The 18,716-nt window shown below is 37.9% G+C and overlaps 1 protein-coding gene, 1 non-coding gene and 1 pseudogene across 2 annotated transcripts in view; 2 read left to right on the top strand and 1 right to left on the bottom strand.

Moving 5' to 3' along the window:
* Positions 1 to 18,716, bottom strand: part of SP1 (Sp1 transcription factor) — a 41,134-nt gene that overhangs the window by 5,067 nt on the left and 17,351 nt on the right. The gene's annotated exons all lie outside the window — the stretch shown is intronic.
* On the top strand, positions 15,134 to 15,860 carry LOC137775940 (glycine cleavage system H protein, mitochondrial-like; annotated as a pseudogene).
* On the top strand, positions 16,235 to 16,307 carry TRNAK-CUU (transfer RNA lysine (anticodon CUU)). Its single transcript has one exon. It is a non-coding gene; the product is annotated as a tRNA-Lys (tRNA).

The raw sequence follows: 18,716 nt of genomic DNA, 5'->3' as shown, positions 1-18,716 counted from the left end.
AAACTTTTTTTTTTTTTTTTGGCTGTGCCGTGCAGCTTGCAGGATATTAGTTCCCCAACCAGGGATTGAACTTTCGCCCTCAGCAGTGAAAGTGCGGAGTCCTAACCACTGGACCACCAGGGAATTTCCAGTACAACCTTTTTGAAGGCCAATTTGGCAATATTATTAAAAATTTAAGTGCACTTCTTCAAAGAAGTTTCACTTTGAATCAGCAATGTCTTATGGATATATTCATGAGTACATAAAGATATCTGACAGTAATGTTTTCTGTAGCTTTATAATAACAAAAAACTGGAAAAAATCAAAATGTACACCACTGAGGAACTAGTTAAGTAAATTACGATAAACTTATGCAATGGACTACTATACATGCATTAAAAAGAATGAGATAAAGTTATGTACTGTTATAGAAAGATGTACAACAAATCTTATTCATTCCCAGAACTAAAGTGCTATGGAACCAACCAAATGGAAGTGACTAAAAATAAGACTTTAAGGGATTCCAAACTAGAAAACATACAAAACTGGAAAGAGGAAACTTCCTAAAATGAGCAAAAAATTGTGCTGAATATTCAGTGGGAAATAGTACATGTACATTATAAATTTTAACACAAAGAGAAAAGGAAAGAGCTGAGGTCAAAGTTAATTCTTTTTTTTTTTTTTTCTTTCGGCCATGCTGCACAGCATGACAGAATCTTAGTTCCCCAACCAGGGATTGAACCCATGCCCCTTGCAGTGGAAGCACAGAGTCTTAACCACTGAACTGCCACGGAAGGTCCTCTAAGTTAATTCTGTGTAGCTAGATATACACCCCAGGAAAGTTTCGGTTTGGGATTGGATGCTTTTCAGAATGCTACAAAAGGAAGAAAATATCGTGCATACACTCTATTATGTTACTTGATGTCATTTCCTTTTAAAGATAAATTTGTGGACTTCCCTGGTGGCACAGTGGTTAAGAATCCACCTGCCAATGCAGGGGACACGGGTTCAATCCCTGGTCCGGAAAGATCCCACATGCTGTGGAGCAACTAAGCCCGTGCACCACAGTTACTGAGCCTGCCCTCTAGAGTCTACGAGCCACAACTACTGAGCCCACGTGCCACAACTACTGAAGCCTGTGTGCCCAGAGCCTGTGCTCTGCAACGAGAAGCCACCACAATGGGAAACCCATGCACCGCAATGAAGAGCAGCCCCTGCATGCCGTAACTAGAGAAAGCCCATGTGTAGCAACAGTCCCAACGCAGCCAAAAATAACTAAAATTATTTTTTTAAAAATAAATAAAAAATAAAGATAAATCTGTCTGAATCACTATAATTTCTGTCCTGGTTAAATTAAAATAGATAAATGCTACAAAGCTCCAGGCCAGTGTTTCTCAAACTTTTTAAACTTGCAACCCACAGTTAAAAAATATATATACGACACTGTGACCTAGTATATAAACATGTAACTGAAACAAGTTTCACAAAAAATGCTTACCCTTATAATAAGCAGGGTATTCTGAAATTTTCTAGACTCTATTTAAATTTTGTTTCCTTAATGCTGGTCATGACCCAGTATATTGATTTTATGAGTTACTAATGGGTCACACTTGACATTTTCAAACACTGCTCTAGGCCAATAGACAGAAGCAATGTTTTAAAGGAATAGATAACATTCTTTTCAAGCTTTCAAATCTACTATCAATAAGCATTCACCTATGAAAGCACCTTGTAAATAAGTTAATGACTCTATCCATATTTAAGATTCCAATAAATGGAGAGTGTTGAAATGGCCAGCTTTGTTTTATCTATTTTATAAAGAAGGAAACTAAATAAATGGGGTAGGTCAGACTTAACATCTAGAAACCTAGGCTCTTGACTTTACTTCTGTACCTAATTTCAACTCTTTTCAGCTCATCAATGTAATTTTGAGTCACAATACCTAATAAGCAGCTCTCTTTGTACTTTCTTTCTCACTCTACCACTTCTAAGCACCAGCTTATTGCATTAAAATAAATTTAATTTGAATATTTTGAGATTTTCATGATACTGGTAGAACTAAAACTGGGGAGTACTGGAGTACAGGTTAAGAACAAGTTTTTTTTGTTTGTTTGTTTGTTTTTTAAAGCTTACCAGGTTCAGATTATTGCTAATCATTCCTAGCAGTTCTTACTTTATTTATTTATTTATTTATTTATGGCTGTGTTGGGTCTTCGTTTCTGTGCGTGGGCTTTCTCTAGTTGCGGCAAGTGGGGGCCACTCTTCATCGCAGTGCGCGGGCCTCTCACTATCGTGGCCTCTCTTGTTGCGGAGCACAGGCTCCAGACGCGCAGACTCAGCAATTGTGGCTCACGGGCCTAGTCGCTCTGCAGCATGTGGGATCTTCCCAGACCAGGGCTCAAACCCGTGTCCCCTGCACTGGCAGGCAGATTCTCAACCACTGCGCCACCAAGCCCAAGAACAAGTTTTGAAGTAAGACAGACCCTAGATAAGAGTCCCTACACTATGATTTGATTAGCTTTTCTGGCAGTGATCAAGTAACTTCTCTAGTTATTAATTTCTCCATCAGTAAAACTGGGATGAAATATTAACAATCTCATAAAGTTATTGTGAAAAACAAATGAAATAATACATGTAAGGCGCTTAGCACACTATCTGTGTCACATAGCAAACATTCAATACATTGTAGCTATTACTATTAGGAAAATATCTTGTGGAAAAAACATAGTGAGAAATCATGGAATAAGATACACCAGTATTTCATTTAATCATTCCACCTTAAAATTGTATGTGTTACTGAGTGGAAACTCCCCCTAGTGGGGATGGAGAATTTATCCTTTAAAATAAGCCAAATAGCTCAGCAGACAAGACAGGATGCTAGTTAGTATTGCCAGTGGTTACCTACTAAAAATTACCTTCAGAAGAGAAATTTATAAAACTGTAGATCCAGCTATCTATAATAGGTCTTTAGAAATAAGACAAAACTGTGGTGCATATCAGCAGATCATCTTCTTTGATCTATTTTCCAAGCTAACCTAACTCCATTAAAATTTGAGAAGCAATCCATTAATCCCCAAAGTTCTCCCTTGTCCCAATCAACTGGAAAGAGGCAAATCTTTCTCCACTTTATTGAAATATAAGAGTAATATTCAAGATAGGCATAATACACTAAATAGGGACACAAAAAAATACTTAGATATCAGGACTACTAAAACTAAATCTCTAACCCTCTTTTCAAATTCTTATGAAATGGACAGCCAAAAATTAACATCCTCCTGGACCCCCACAATGATTTCAAGTTTTTTTAAAATAAGAAAACTGAGAATGGGCTTAGATAAAATGAACAATTTTGAATTTCATTTAACAAAAAGAAGGGATAAAATGTCAACAAAGCATCAACATCAGACCAAAATCTGTTTCCTGCCTCTTTTAATAACAATTTTAGAAAAAGAACAGTTTTATCTTAAAATGTGGCACTGGTTAAGCAATGAAATAAATTAAAGATTTTCCTTTCCATGATTAAAATAACTGGTAAACCAAAGGCACAGTTTAATGACAGTCTTGCCCAACCCAGTGGTTGCCTCTAGCATCAGTTTCTGAAATAGCTATGGCAGTTACACACTTTTTTAGTTTCCTCAAAGTGAAGAAGTGTGCTGAAGTCATGAACTTTCAAGACCACCACATGGTAAGTCAAACACCCTATTCTTCTCTGAGAAAAAACTTGGGTAATACTAAAATAAGATGAAATAAGAACCTCCTCAATAATTTTCAGAAGGGTGGTTCCCATACACTTCCCTATTTATCTGCTTTCTGAAACGATTTTGGGAACACTGTGTTCTTTAACTTTAATTCAGTAAGTATTAATACAGTAAGACTAAAACTTTAAAACTATACCTATATTAAACACACACTGGGTTTTCTGAATATGTTTCAGTTTACACAACAGATTTAATTCAAAGAAGCATATCTCAGACCACAAAGTGTTTGTGTCTTTTCAGCCATGTTGAAACAGAATATTGGTAACACCACTTATGCCTGAGGAACAGGGTATCCAGAATATGGCCCCAAATCAAGAAATAAAAACGTCTCTAAGGACTTCCCTGGTGGTCCTGTGGGTAAGACTCTGTGCTCCAGTGCTGGGGGCCCAGGTTCAATCCCTGGTCGGGGAACTAGATCCTGCATTCCACAACTAAGAGCCCACATGCTGCAACTAAGACCCCGCATGTTGCAACTAAGACCCCGCATGTTGCAACTAAGACCCGGTGCTGCATTAAAAAAAAAAAAAAAAAAAGTCTCTAGTAACAGAAATAGATGATTCACAATACATAGGGATCCAGGGATTGAACCCAAGCCCTCAGCAGTGAAATTCCTAACCCCTGGACTGTCAGGGAATTCCCCTTTATATTTCTAAATAATAATAATTTTATTCATCTAGTTTCCCAGTCCAAACAAAGTATATTAGAGGTAGCAAATTAGAGAAAAAGGAATAGAAGAATCATACCTTTAATGGCACAAAAACTGACAACTGGGAGTGATATATATAAATGACCCACAAATCCATCCCTATATTGACTATTTGGTTACTCTTGAAGTACAGTCTAATGTAGAAGAGATAGGATAAATGCTTGATTCTGTCAATTAGTAGTTTTTAAAATAATGAGTTGGTTTCCTAGACTCCTTAAAAAGTGACTAATGAGTTTTCCTTTTCTTAAAAATCAAGTTTCTTGAGATACAATTCACATACAATAAAAATTCACCCTTTTAGTAAGTTTAGACCAGGGTTCTCAAACTGGCACCATTATACTCCGCAGGAGACATCTGACAATATAGGCATTTTTGATTTTCATGTTTGGCATCTAGTGCTGCTAAATATTCTACAATGCATAGGACAGCTTTGCTCCTCCCCGCCCCAATAATTACCTGGATCAAAACGTCAATAGTGCTGAGGTTGAGAAACTATGCTTTAGACAAATGTATACAGTAAGTAATGTAACCACTAATAAAGCACGATACAGAATATTTCCACCACCTCAAGTAGTTCCCTTAAGCCCCCCCCATAGTCAGTCTTTTTTGCATTGATACAAACTCATGGATTTAAACATATTTGATGCTTCAATCCACTGCAGTTATTATTCTTACTGATGCTCAAGCTATCCTGCACTTGGCCACAGAAACATCAAGTTGGCTCCTTTGTTCTTTGACAAGACGTCTCACGTTTGATATTAATTTTCTGCTCTAGATCTAGAATCAGCTATTTCTTCAAGTATTCCTAGTTTCTTTTCATGGGAAATTAGTATTCAGGTACCGTAATCTGGTCCTCTAGTCATTTTAGTTATTTGAAGCTCTAGTAGATTCCACAGGAAGGGATCATGTGAACACTATTTCCTTTATTCTTACATGTTTGTGATCTTTATACTTGGAGGTCTATTTGTCTGAACAGAAAATTCTTGGTTGTTGTTTCATTTCCTTGATTCTCTTAAATGTTAATCCATCGCCTTCTAACACTAAACATGCTGTCAAAAAGTCTAGTGAAAATCCATTTTCCTTCATTTGTAAGTGATTAGGTCCTTTTTTTGCTAGGATGTCCAAATGTCGTTTTTCTTTAAAGTCCACCAGTTTTAATAGACTATGTCTCAGTGTTGGCCATTCTGGGTCGATTTCCCCAGGCACATTTTTAAATTTTTAAAATAAATGTATTTATTTATTTAATTTTTTTGGCCTGCCTTGGGTCTTTGTTGCTGTGCGCCGGCTTTCTCTAGTTGCGGCAAGCAGGGGGCTACTCTTCGTTGCGGTGCGTGGGCTTCTCTTTGCAGTGGCTTCTCTTGTTGCAGAGCATGGGTTCTAGGCGCACAGGCTTCAATAGTTGTGGCATGTGGGCTCAATAGTTGTGGCTTGCAGGCCCGAGAGCACAGGCTCAGTAGCTGTGGCTTGCGGGCTTAGTTGCTCCGCAGCATGTGGGATCTTCCTGGACCAGGGCTCGAACCCGTGTCCCCTGCATTGGCAGGTGGATTCTTAACCACTGTGCCACCAGGGAAGTCCCTCCCAGGCACCTTTTGGGAAAGTTTTCTTTCTGTCCCATGCATTTGGCTGTTTTCTTCCTTGGGAACTTTGTTCACATGAATGTTGGTTCCTCTTTGCCTATATTTTATATCATTTCTTCTCAAACCCCTTTACTTCTTCTTTTGTTATTTATTTATTTATTTATTTATTTATTTATTTATTTATTTATTTATTTATTTATTTATTTATTTATTTATGGCTGAGTTGGGTCTTCGTTGCTGCACACTTGCTCTTTTCTCTAGTTGTGGTGAGGGGGGGCTATCCTCCATTGCGGTGTGTGTGCTCATTGCAGTGGCTTCTCTTGTTGCAGAGCACGGGCTCTAGGCACGCGGTCTTCAGTAGTTGTGGCTCACAGGCTCTAGGGCGTAGGCTCAGTAGTTGTGGCGCACGGGCTTATTTGCTCTGCAGCATGTGGGATCTTCCTGGACCGGGGATTGAACCCATGTCCCCTGCATTGGCAGGTGGATTCTTAACCACTGCGCCACCAGGGAAGTCCTTTTTTTTTTTTTGGTTTCTTTTATTTTAAAAGCTTCCCTCTTTCTATTACATATAAAAAATTAATTGCTTTACTTTGTGTTTTTTGAGTCATATTTGTTGTCATTACTTTATGTTCCTTTTATTTTCATCTTTATTTCTGAAATGATTTTTTTCTCTTATTTCTAATTTTTCTGTGTGGTCCATCAGTTCTCTTTTCAAATTCTCCTTTTCTCCAATCACCTCAATTCTGAGATTTTTCTAATTAGAATGTAAACTTTCTCTCATAACTTCCATCATTTCCTAAATTAGCTCATTTTCAATTTTCATCTGTTTGGTGAGCATGTCTTTCCAGGAGCCTTCCACTGCCTTAGGGAGTTTTTCTGCTTCTTTCTGTTGTTGCTATTGCTATCTTTTGCTAATAGTAATTTTACATGGATTCAAACTCATTTTTAAACTTAAGTGAGTTTTCCTGAAATTTTATGAGGAAGGGGTATGAGCCAGGATGGGTTTTCTAAGCTTAATGGCTTTAGAGATTTTCTCTTATTTTTGAAAAGTGATTAAAGAAACAAAACACAAAACAAAAAACATGTAACTCTTCCTTCTTTCTACCCCTCTGCTCTTTCTCTGACTTTTATCTTGTCCTTTTCTTTGTTCCTGTCTTGCTCAAAGTGGATTCTACCCCTAGAAGTTTCTCCTCAGTGCAGTTTTGCATTAGAACTTCAGTTTGTTAATTTCAAAAGTTGCCACAGTTTATCTCCATTCCCTCCTACTCACCCTCTAAGGGCAGAATCCCTTCCCAGTTTCAGTTACTGTTCTAGATGTTTCTCCGGTGAATACCTGTTGGTGATTTAGAGGTTCTCCTGTTCTCAGGGCCATCAGAAGCCTTGTTGCCTTCCCTCTGCTTCCTTCCCTTCACAAATGCCAATAATCAAAGATCTACAGTTCATTGTAGATATAAGGTTTGATTGTAAAGTTTTTGGTTTTGCTGTCCTAGTTTCTCTAGCTATTGTAATTTTTTTGTTTTGGAACAATTTTAGATTGATAGAAACATTACAAAGATACTTCAGAAAGTTCTTGTATATTCTTCTTCCTTTAATGTTAACATCTTACATAACCAAAGTACGTTAGTCAAAACCAATAAATTAATATTGGTACAATACTAGTAACTAAACTGTAGACTTTACTTGGATTTCACCAGTTTTTCACTAATGTCCTTACTCTCTACCAGGATCCCATCACAATACCACATTGCATTTAATTGTCATGTGTCCTTAGGCTCCTCCCATCTGTGACAGTGTCTCAGTCTTCCATGACCTTGACACTTTTGAAGAATACTGGTTGGTATTTTGGAGAATGTCCCTCAATTTGGATTTGTCTGATGTTTTCTCATTAGACTGGAGTTATGGGTCTTGGAGAAGAATACCACATAAGTGAAATGCCCTTCTTATCATATCATTTTAAGAGGTACATGATATCAACATACTCTGTTTTTAGGAGGAAGATCCAGGAAGATTTAAAAAACTGGCTGCCATTATGTTCCCACAATTTTCAGTAAATAATCTTTTGAAAGTTTTAAAGTAAAAAAAGAGGGCTTCCCTGGTGGCGCAGCGGTTAAGAATCCACCTGCCAATGCAGGGGACACGGGTTCGAGCCCTGGTCCGGGAATATCCCACATGCCGCGGAGCAACTAAGCCCGTGCGCCACAACTACTGAGCCTGCGCTCTAGAGCCCATGAGCCACAACTACTGAAGCCTGCATGCCTAGAGCCCGTGCTCCGCAACAAGAGAAGCCACCGCAATGAGAAGCCCGTGCACCACAACAAAGAGTAGTCCCCACTCCACAACTAGAGAAAGCCCACGCGCAGCAACAAAGACCCAACGCAGCCAAAATTAAATAATAAATAAAATAAATAAATTTTAAAAAATAAAAGAAACAGAGTCATTCATCTAAAATAATTATTTAGGTGGACTCCTCATGCTCTATGTGTGGTCAGTGGTATGCATATGTATGTGCACTAGGCTATGGCGCTCAATAGCAGATACTAATTCTTTTTTTTTTGGCTGCTCTGTGCAGCATGTGGGATCTTATTTCCCTGACCAGGGATCAAACCCATGCTCCCTGCATTGGAAGTGCGGAGTGTTAACCACTGGACCACCAGGGAAGTCCCAGCAGATACTAATTCTTGTTCCCAGTTTTCAATCTCTCTTTCTTTCTGCCTAAAAGCCACCTGATTTTTGTTCAGGGTAACAGTGCGCCAGGTTAAAAATATTCTCCTTCCCAGATTCCCTTGCAGATCAGGAGTAGCCAAGTAACAAGGTCTTGGTCAATCAGGTATAAAACAAAATTGCTGGATAAGACTTTCAGGAAAGCTCTTTAATTGGGAACAACTAGGTTTGCTTCCTCCTTTATCCTGTCTGGAAAGAGGTCACAATGACCAAAGGTGGAGTAGTTGCAAGCATGGCAACTGTCTCACACTAAGGCAAAAGTAAACGTGGCAGGGGTTCCTACTGTTACCTGGAGATGCCACACCAACTCTGGACTCACTACTTCCAGATTTCATATTATATGTGAACAATAAACCCCTATCTGGTCAAGCCACTGCAATAGGTTTTCTAACATACAGCTAAATGCATTCCCGAACTACAAAAAAAAAAAAAGGGAATTATGTTTTCTTAACGTGAGTCATGACTACATTGGGCATACAAATTTTTCTTGACTGCAGTCTGTATCTCAGTATGTTCTACCAGTATTTTGTGTCACTATTTTGTGTGACTCAAATTGATGAGAGTCTTTAATTTTCTTTGTCCAACTCCCAGAACTATGCCGTAAGTGGGTAAGCATGTAACAAAAAATTCTGATGATAATTTTGTATTAAACTAGACCACATAAGAATAGAGAATGGAAAAAAAAAAAAAAAAAGAATAGAGAATGGGCAACAGAAATTTATTTCCTTCTGCTCCAGAATGCAAGCCCTTGCTAATTCATCAGTAACTTGTGCTCTATACAAATCCATATATATACCTTGCTTCTAAACTTATTTATTACGCATTGAATCTTTCCTGTTTTAAAATTACCACAACATATTTTATACACACACACGCATGTATAAGTTATAGGCTTTACTACATATAAACTTACTTAAGAGCTTATCCCTATAGTGCCTTATACCACCATGTGGACTCCCTAAAGGCAATCCGTAGAAATGTTTATCAATTATTTACTGTCTATTGCTCCAAGTACTATACAAAGCTCTGAAGATTCAAAGAAATAGTTCTCACTGTTGAAAAGCTTGTAGTTCACTAAAGAGAGAAACAGATAATTTCAAAATAATGATATAAATGTTACAGTAAAAGCCATTCAAAAGATGTTCCAGAAGTGAAAAGGGTAATTTCTCCAGTCTGGAATTTCAGAGAAGGCTTGCTTCCTAAAGGAACTGAGATTTGGGCAAACTTCAAAGAATGCATAGGAGTTAGCCAAGTGAAAAATGTTGGCAAGGGAAGGGCATCCCAGGCAGAGGGAAGACTATGAGCAGCATAAAGGAATGTAGTGGAGTGTGGGATGATGGTGGAATAGAGGGAGAAGATGTAGGTGGAGAGATGAACTTCAAAACAGATGATATTATTAGATGCAAGACAGATATTTAAATGACTGATTTTTTAAAAAGGTGATGGTAGATAGAGTATGGAGAGAGAAGCATTTTCATACAACTGCTAGTAGCATGACTGCACTAAAGCATATGTCAGGGAAACAGCACGGTGTGTGTAGGGCATGTTGGCAATACAGACCAAGTCTTTAAGATGTGACTAATATTTAACCCAGCAAGTATACCTCTAGCAATAAGGACACGTGCCAGATATTGTATCAGGCTCTGGAGATAGATATAATCCTGGCCATTACAGAGCTTCCCAGCTTCATTATCTCACTGGGAAGACACAAAATGAAATCAACAAGTATAATATCTGTCCTATAATTTGTATATTAAAGTACTAATAAAACACTCTAATAAGAGAAGTATTAGAGTTGGGAGGGGAACTATTAGAAGGAAAAAAGTGGAATATTCTGGGCTATTTCATTAGATAATGGTGAGAGATAATAAAGGTCTAAAGTAGGGCAGTGGTTCCAGTAAAGAGAAAGGCATGGATAAAAAAAGTATTTAGGATTTAAAAGAAAGCAGGATTTAAGTGGCTGAATACAGGGAACTTCAAAGTTTCTGGGATATAACTGAAAACAGCAAGACTGCCAGGTATATGAACAAAAGACAGGCAACAAGCATTTTTAAAGATTTTTCGAAGATACAGACTAAGGGACTCATTAAAACTAAATAACCCAGGGAATTCCCTGGCAGTCCAGTGGTTATGACTCTGTGCTTCCACTGCAGGGAACTGGGGTTTGATCCGTGGTCAGGGAACTAAGATCCCGCAAGCTGTGCAGTGCAGCCAAAAAAACAAAAACAAAAACTGAATAACCCAGTAAATTCACTCCTAGGTATATAATCAAGAGATATAAAAACATGTCCACACAAAAACTTGTACACAAATGCTCAAAGCAGCATTAGTCATAATAGCCAAAAAGTAGAGACAACCCAAATGTGTATCAACTGATGAATGGATAAACAAAATTCGGTATACCCACACAATGAAATATTATTTGGCAATAAAAAAGAATGAAGTACTGATACATGCTACAACATGAATGAACCTTGAAAACATTATGCTAAGTGAAAGAAGCCAATCCCAAAAGACCATATATTGTATGATTTCATTTATAAGAAACATTCAGAACTGGCAAGTACATAGAGATGGCAAGTAGATTAGTGATTGTCTTGGACTGGGGATGAGGAACGACAATGGGGCATGATAGCTAATGGGTCAAGTGGTGTTTCTTTTTGGGGTGATGAAAATGTTCTTAAATTCGAATTGTGGTGGTAGTTGCACAATTCTGTGAATATACTAAAATCCACTGAACTGTACATTTTAAATGGGTGAATTATAGAGTATATGAATTATAGCTCAATAAAGCTGTTTTAAAAAGCAAACTATAGTTCAAAAAGTTCTTTTTTAAAAAAGGAAGGAAGGAAAAAAGAAAAGGTTCAAAGGGGAAAAGTGAAAAGAAAAACCCTACACTGTCAGGGATGAGGGGGGTACCACAGGAATAGGGAGACAGAAAATATTTATTTTTTATTTACTTTAATACAACAAATCTTTATTTCACCTCTGTTGTGTGCCACACACTAAATTTAGGTTCTACGGTCAAGGACCCAAACTCTAGTGAGATAAAACACACAGAAAAAGGTATCTCTAGCTGCCTTTTTTGCTCTGGATGTCAGGAAGCTGAGAGACAAACCATATGTTCAAAGTAACTTTAGATATTGAAGTTACAATATCACACCCTTGTCACACTTCAAAAATAATTCTGGGCAGATAAAGTTCAATGTTTACAAAAATGTCTGGAAAGAAAGACTGGAAAAAAATTTAAAGACACTAATATTGGTTTCTTTAAATGATGGGTTGACTTCTTTGTATTTTTCATATTAAACAATGAAAAATAAAGGGAGGGAGGGGAGTTAAATACACACATATATATATTTAAATACGAAAAGAAAACAATTATCAAACTTTTAGGGACTTCCCTGGTGGCACAGTGGTTAAGAATCCGCCAGCCAATGCAGGGGACACGGGTTCGAGCCCTAGTCCGGGAAGATTCCACATGCCGTGGAGCAACTAAGCTCATGTGCCACAACTACGGAGCCTGCACTCTAGAGCCCATGCTCCGCAACAAAGAGTAGCCCCCACTCGCTGCAACTAGAGAAAAGTCCGCGCGCAGCAATGAAGACCCAATGCAGCCAAAAATAAATTATTAAAAAAAAAAACTTTTATAAGGCATAGACCGTAGAGATCTATGTTATGATTTTTTGAATTCATTAAAGAAATCACAAAAGAAAAGATCAATTCATTTGACATACAAAAATGAAAAGCTTCTGTATTAGAAAAAGCCAGTAAGAACTTGAGGAAGTTATTTTCAGCAAATGAATTTCTTTACTTAAAAAAAGAGCTCAGGCAAGTTCCTAAAAACATTATCATGCCAGTAGACAAATCAACTGGTATAATCTGTAAACAAGCAGAAGGAGGGCTTCCCTGGTGGCACAGTGATTAAGAATCCATCTGCCAATGCAAGGCACATGGGTTCCAGCCCTGGTCCAGGAAGATCCCACATGTCCCGGAGCAAATAAGCCCACGGTATGTGAGATCTACTGAGCCTGCACTCTAGAGCCCATGAGCCACAACTACTGAGCCCATGTGCCACAACTACTGAAGCCCATGCGCCTAGAGCCGCTGCTCTGCAACAAGACAAGCCACTGCAATGAGAGGCTCACGCACCACAGTGAAGAGTAGCCCCCGCTCGCCACAACTAGAGAAAGCCAGCGCACAGCAGTGAGACCCAATGCAGCCAAAAATAAATTAATTAATTAAATTAATTAATTAAAAAAAAAATAACCCGCCTGCCAATGCAGGGGACACGGGCTCAAGCCCTGCTCCAGGAAGATCCCACATGCCGCGGAGCAACTAAGCCCGTGCGCCACAACTACTGAGCCTGCGCTCTAGAGCCTGCAAGCCACAACTACTGAGCCCGTGTGCCACAACTACCAAAGCCCGCGCACCTAGAGCCCATGCTCCACAACAAGATAAGCCACCGCAATGAGAAGCCTGCGCACTGCAACAAACAGTAGCCCCCACTCACTGCAACTAGAGAAAGCCTGCGCACAGCAACAAAGATCCAATGCAACCAAAAATAAAAAATAATAAACAAGCAGAAGGAAAAATATTCAACCTCACTAATAAGCAAAAACATAACTTATTTGGGGAAAGGTCAGAGTCCATAAAAATGCTCATCACTGAAAAAAATCCAACTATGGAAAAAGTCATTTGAACAGACACTCATCAAATTATTTACAACAGCAATAGAAGAAATGAATTAAAATGTAAATAAACTGTTCAAGTAACCTGATGGACTACTAGGCAGTCAGTAAAATTTATGATTAATTAACGTATAACAGTTTAGACAAAATGCTTATGCTATATTACCAAACAAACCAAGAAACACATTACATGCATACTAAGAAAAAAGACTATGCTAAAGAAATACTGCGTTGGCCACAAAGTTCATTTGGGTTTTTCCATACGACGTTACAGAAAAACCCGAACGAACTTTGTGGCCAACCCAATACATACATTAAAATTTATATAAAGTAGAGCAAACACCAAATTGGTGACTGTAATGGGAAGTGCTATTAGTTTTGTTTTTCCCCTTTCTCCTTCTCATATTTTCTATAGTGTAATTATACAACTTTTATCATCAAAAACACCTACACAGTGAAAACAAAAATCAGCCTATGCATCTCCCCACTTTTTGGTATATTAACAGTGTTTTGCTTTTGTTTTTCCAATATATTTGGCTGCGCCGGGTCTTCAGTTGCGGCACTCAGGATCTTCATTGCCACATTCGGGATCTTTTAGTTTCAGCATGTGGGACCTAGTTCCCTGACCAGGAACTGAACCCAGGGCCCCTGCGTTGGGAGCATGGAGTCTTAGCCACTGGACCACCAGGGAAGCCCCTATCTTTTTTCTTTTTAATTTATTTTATTTTTTATTTTTTAAGTGGACCTGAAACTATCAATGTAGAACTGTTTTTTTTTAATTGGACTATAGTTGCTTTACAATATTGTGTTAGTTTCTACTGTACAGCAAAGTGAATCAGCTATACGTATACATATATCCCCTCTTTTTTGGATTTCCTTCCCATTTAGGTCACCGCAGAGCACTGAGTAGAGTGCCTTGTGTTATACAGTAGGTTCTCATTAGTTATCTATTTTATACATAGTATCAATAGTGTACATATGTCAATCTCCATTACAGCGTTTTTTAAAAATTGGTTCTTCACATTGCAGAAACTGCATAGTTTTCCTTAAGTACAGGGCAATCAGCACAATGATTGCAAAGGCTCTCACCAGTAGGTGTCGCTGTAACTAAGTGATAAGTGTTTTAAAAGCCCACCCTCCCAGGGAAGAGTGTTTAAGAGGAAGAAAAAAAGAGAGGAAAGGTGTGCAGTGTATGCACAAATTTTAAATAGGACCATTTGAAGAACTATAATTCAGATGTCTCTCCATCAAAACTACATTTTTTCCCCCAGTTTTGGTAATGTTTCCTTAACTAAACACTCTCTGGTTTTACGTTATCCATCGGTACACATTTCCTTATTTTTCATGTCCAAGAAAACTAAGGATTTGAAAATTTGATCATCATTAGTAACATACCAAAATTCTTATAAATTCCAAGACTTTCACCTACTTCCCATCTCTGTCAACATCATTCCATAGTGAAAACTGTTTTTCAAGACAGAGAAATGAACTAAAATTGTCTTATCTTTCCGCCAGCTCTCACCATAGTGATAATTTCCTGGGAAAGGGACTCACTTTAACATCCCTCGCAAACTAGCTATAATTACCTATTATTATTCAGACTGTTATGATTTAAAATTCATTTAAATATATAATATATACCAGAGGAAAGCTGTGGAGAAGGAGCATAAAGCTTAAGAGAATATAGTCGGGCCTGCGAACATGGCGCTGCGAGTGGCGCGCAGCGTGCGGGCCACGGTCTGCAGCCTGGGCGCCATCTCTGCACCCAACGCGCCCTGCCCGCCGCGGCCCTGGGGACTGCGGGCGGGCGCCGTCTGGGCGCTGCGCACCGGCCCCGCTCTGCTGTCGGGTCGTAAATTCACAGACAAACATGAATGGGTAATAACAGAAAACGGTGTTGGAACAGTGGGAATCAGCAATTTTGCACAGGAAGCTTTGGGAGATGTTGTTTACTGTAGTCTGCCTGAAGTTGGGACAAAATTGAACAAACAAGAGGAATTTGGTGCTTTGGAAAGTGTGAAAGCTGCTAGTGAACTCTATTCTCCTCTATCAGGAGAAGTAACTGGAATTAATGAAGCTCTAGCATAAAATCCAGGACTTGTCAACAAATCTTGTTATGAAGATGGTTGGCTGATCAAGATGACACTCAGTAACCCTTCAGAACTAGAGGAACTAATGAGTGAAGAAGCATATGAGAAATACATAAAATCTATTGAGGAGTGAAAATGGAACCCCTAAATAAACTAGTTTGAAACAACTTAATCTAGCATAGTTGTCTTAAATTAGTGGTGGATAGATTTTTAAAAAGCAACTTTTAGCAAAAGAAACTACTTGAAACAATGTTGCCTGAAGAAAATACCCCTTAACTTCCTAATGATTTCAGATAAACACTATGCATCTTTTTCACAACACCCTGTGATTTTTAGGCTAGTCTCCAGTTACAATACTCAGAATTCCTGAAATTATCTGTGGTAACACTAGTTATAAAAATTATGTAATTCAAGGATAACACTGTTATCTTAACCTTATATAATATTGTAACTTGCTTACAGCCATCCCTGGATTTGGGTCAAAATACTCAATGAACTTGCCACTGGAAATAAATGACAGTGGAGAAAAGTTTGTTAGTTGTATAGTGTCCAGTGAAGAACATTATTATCTTAATTTTGCAATATACTGTGTTTGCTGGTGCTATTTTTATACAGTGAAGCAACAGCCTTGCAGGAAAATAAGAAACAGTTTAATAATAAAATATTCAACTTCTTAAAAAAAAATAATAATAATAATAATATAGTCGGGAATTCTCTGGTGGTCCAGTGGTTAGGACTCTGTGCTCTTACTGCTGAGAGCCCAGGTTCAATCCCTGGTCAGGGAACTAAGATACTGCAAGTCGCACGGCCCAGCCAAAAAAAAGTTTTAATAAAAATTAAAAAAATAATTAAAACTTTTAAAAGACACCCTTTTTTAAAAAAAGAGAGAATACAGTCGTTTGGTTTAGTAAGAACACGAAAGTGATATAATAAATAGGAGAATGATAAAAATTAATTTTGGACTTATTTCATGCCTCTATCACTTCCCTGATTAAAGGAGAGATGAACACAATCCTAACCACTGGACCACCAGGGAATTCCCTTGACTGACTTTCGAACTGTTCATATTCAACCGACATTTTAAATTACTGAGAGCCTCTGATGATTAAAATTAATAAGGGCCATTACATACACTGTAATGCACTATAATGGTGCAGTTGGACAAACTTAGGTATGAATCCTGGTTTCACCACTTATTAGCCAAGGAACCTCTCTCTGAGCCTTACTTTCCTCAGGGTCAAAAAGGATACTGGGATAACTAATAAAAATTAATATACAGCATACCTAGCATTGTTCCTGGCACTTAGGAGGTACTCAATAAATCACCGTATATTAAGAAAATAAAAAGGCTAAATGTGACTTTTAATGTTTTTTTCCTCCCATCTACACATGTACCCTTACTACCCACAGTATGTGCTTTTGAATTTATCTAGGGGAGTTGTAACACCAAATTCTATCATTAGTGTTTAAAACAGCAGCAATAAAATACTGTAAAACAAAGAATAAAATGCACTGTAATCTAACATTTTGTTTCTAACCACTGGATTTACCACTGAAAAAGGATAATCATATCGAAGTCTTCAAATTATACATAATTCCCATTAATAATAGCTTGGGGTTGATTAGTAACGCAGAAATAACTGTTCTGAATACACAGTGTACTTCTGAAAGGAGAAAGAAACTGTGGATAAAAGTTCACGTTTTCAGAAAATTTCCTAGATAAAATATAGCAAGGAGATGTTGTTTGATGATAAAGCATGAAAGAATGCTGAAGCAAAGTAGAGATGTACATAGTAAAGATAAGAACCTCAAACTCAAGTATCCTAGAGGCTTTCGCTAACAAGACCAAATTAATTTCTCTAGTAGGGCCTGAAGAAAAATGAATAATAGTAGCCATCTATCATGTTCTGTGAATAAGAGTCTAAAAAATATTTATAGTACTATTAACAGTAATGGAAACCAAAAAGGGGGTGAAAATATCCCAAATTCTACCATCACAACAAATTAACTATTATTATCCTTTTCATCTTCCCCTCAATTACTATTTGCACAAACTTTACATATTTATAATCATAATACAGTAACATTAAGCATAAAAATCTGAATTAATATTAAGAAGTAACTCTTCAGGGGACTTCCCTGGCAGTCCAGTGGTTAAGACTCTGCGCTTCCAATGCAGGGGGTGCAGGTTCGATCCCCAGTCGGGGAACTAAGATCCCACATGCCACTCGGCGGGGCCAAAAAAAAAAAAAAAAAAAAAAAAGAGGTAGCTCTTCAGATCCATACCATCCTGAGATCCCTGAAGTGACAATGTAAATAGGCACGTACATATTGGGTACCTTTTAATGATAAGGCTCTCTAAGTTTATGCCCACAGTGCAATTATATAATCTGATACAGTACAGCTGACATTTTAAACCTCCCAAGCATAAACTCCAAGGTAACTTTTTAATATGAGAACTAGACTTCCCCTTGTCTTAATTTGTCCAGTTTACTAGATAAATACTAAAAGCAGATACTCTATTTATGTCTAGTGTTACAGAAACACACCACAGCTTTAAACTGTCAGTGACAGTATGACAAAAGAATAAAAGATGGAAATGCTACTCCATGAAAATATACAGATGTTCATCTATGCATTTGTGAACTCCTTTTCCTAAACTGGTTTCCTTCAACTTTTGCTTAATATGGCAATTAATAATTCAGATGTATGCATTTTATTTAACGTATTCTGAGTTTTCTGTTCTGTTCTTTTAATACTGATTATGTAATAAATGAATCAGCTAACATACTCTTGAGGACTTATTCTAAGAAAATGATTTAAAATGATAAAACTGGACTTCCCTGGTGGTGCAGTGTTAAGAATCCGCCTGCCAATGCAGGGGACACGGCTTTGAGCCCTGGTCCTGGAAGATCCCACATGCCGCAGAGCAACTGAGCCCGCGTGCCACAACTACTGAAGCCCGTGCGCCTAGAGCCCGTGCTCCACAACAAGAGAAGTGCAATGAGAAGCCCGCGCACCACAATGAAGAGTAGCCCCCACTAGCTGCAACTAGAGAAAAGCCCACGCGCAGCAATGAAGACCCAACGCAGCCATAAATAAATAAATAAATAAATAAATAAATAAATAAAATGAGAAAACTGTATGTTCTATTATATTCTATATTTAAAATACAGGAAATCTTGAAACTGCCT

This window comes from Eschrichtius robustus, chromosome 13, assembly GCF_028021215.1.
Source record: "Eschrichtius robustus isolate mEscRob2 chromosome 13, mEscRob2.pri, whole genome shotgun sequence".
Taxonomy (NCBI): domain Eukaryota; kingdom Metazoa; phylum Chordata; class Mammalia; order Artiodactyla; family Eschrichtiidae; genus Eschrichtius; species Eschrichtius robustus.
Note: the sequence above shows the minus strand (reverse complement) of the source record. Positions and strands in the feature narration are given on the sequence as shown.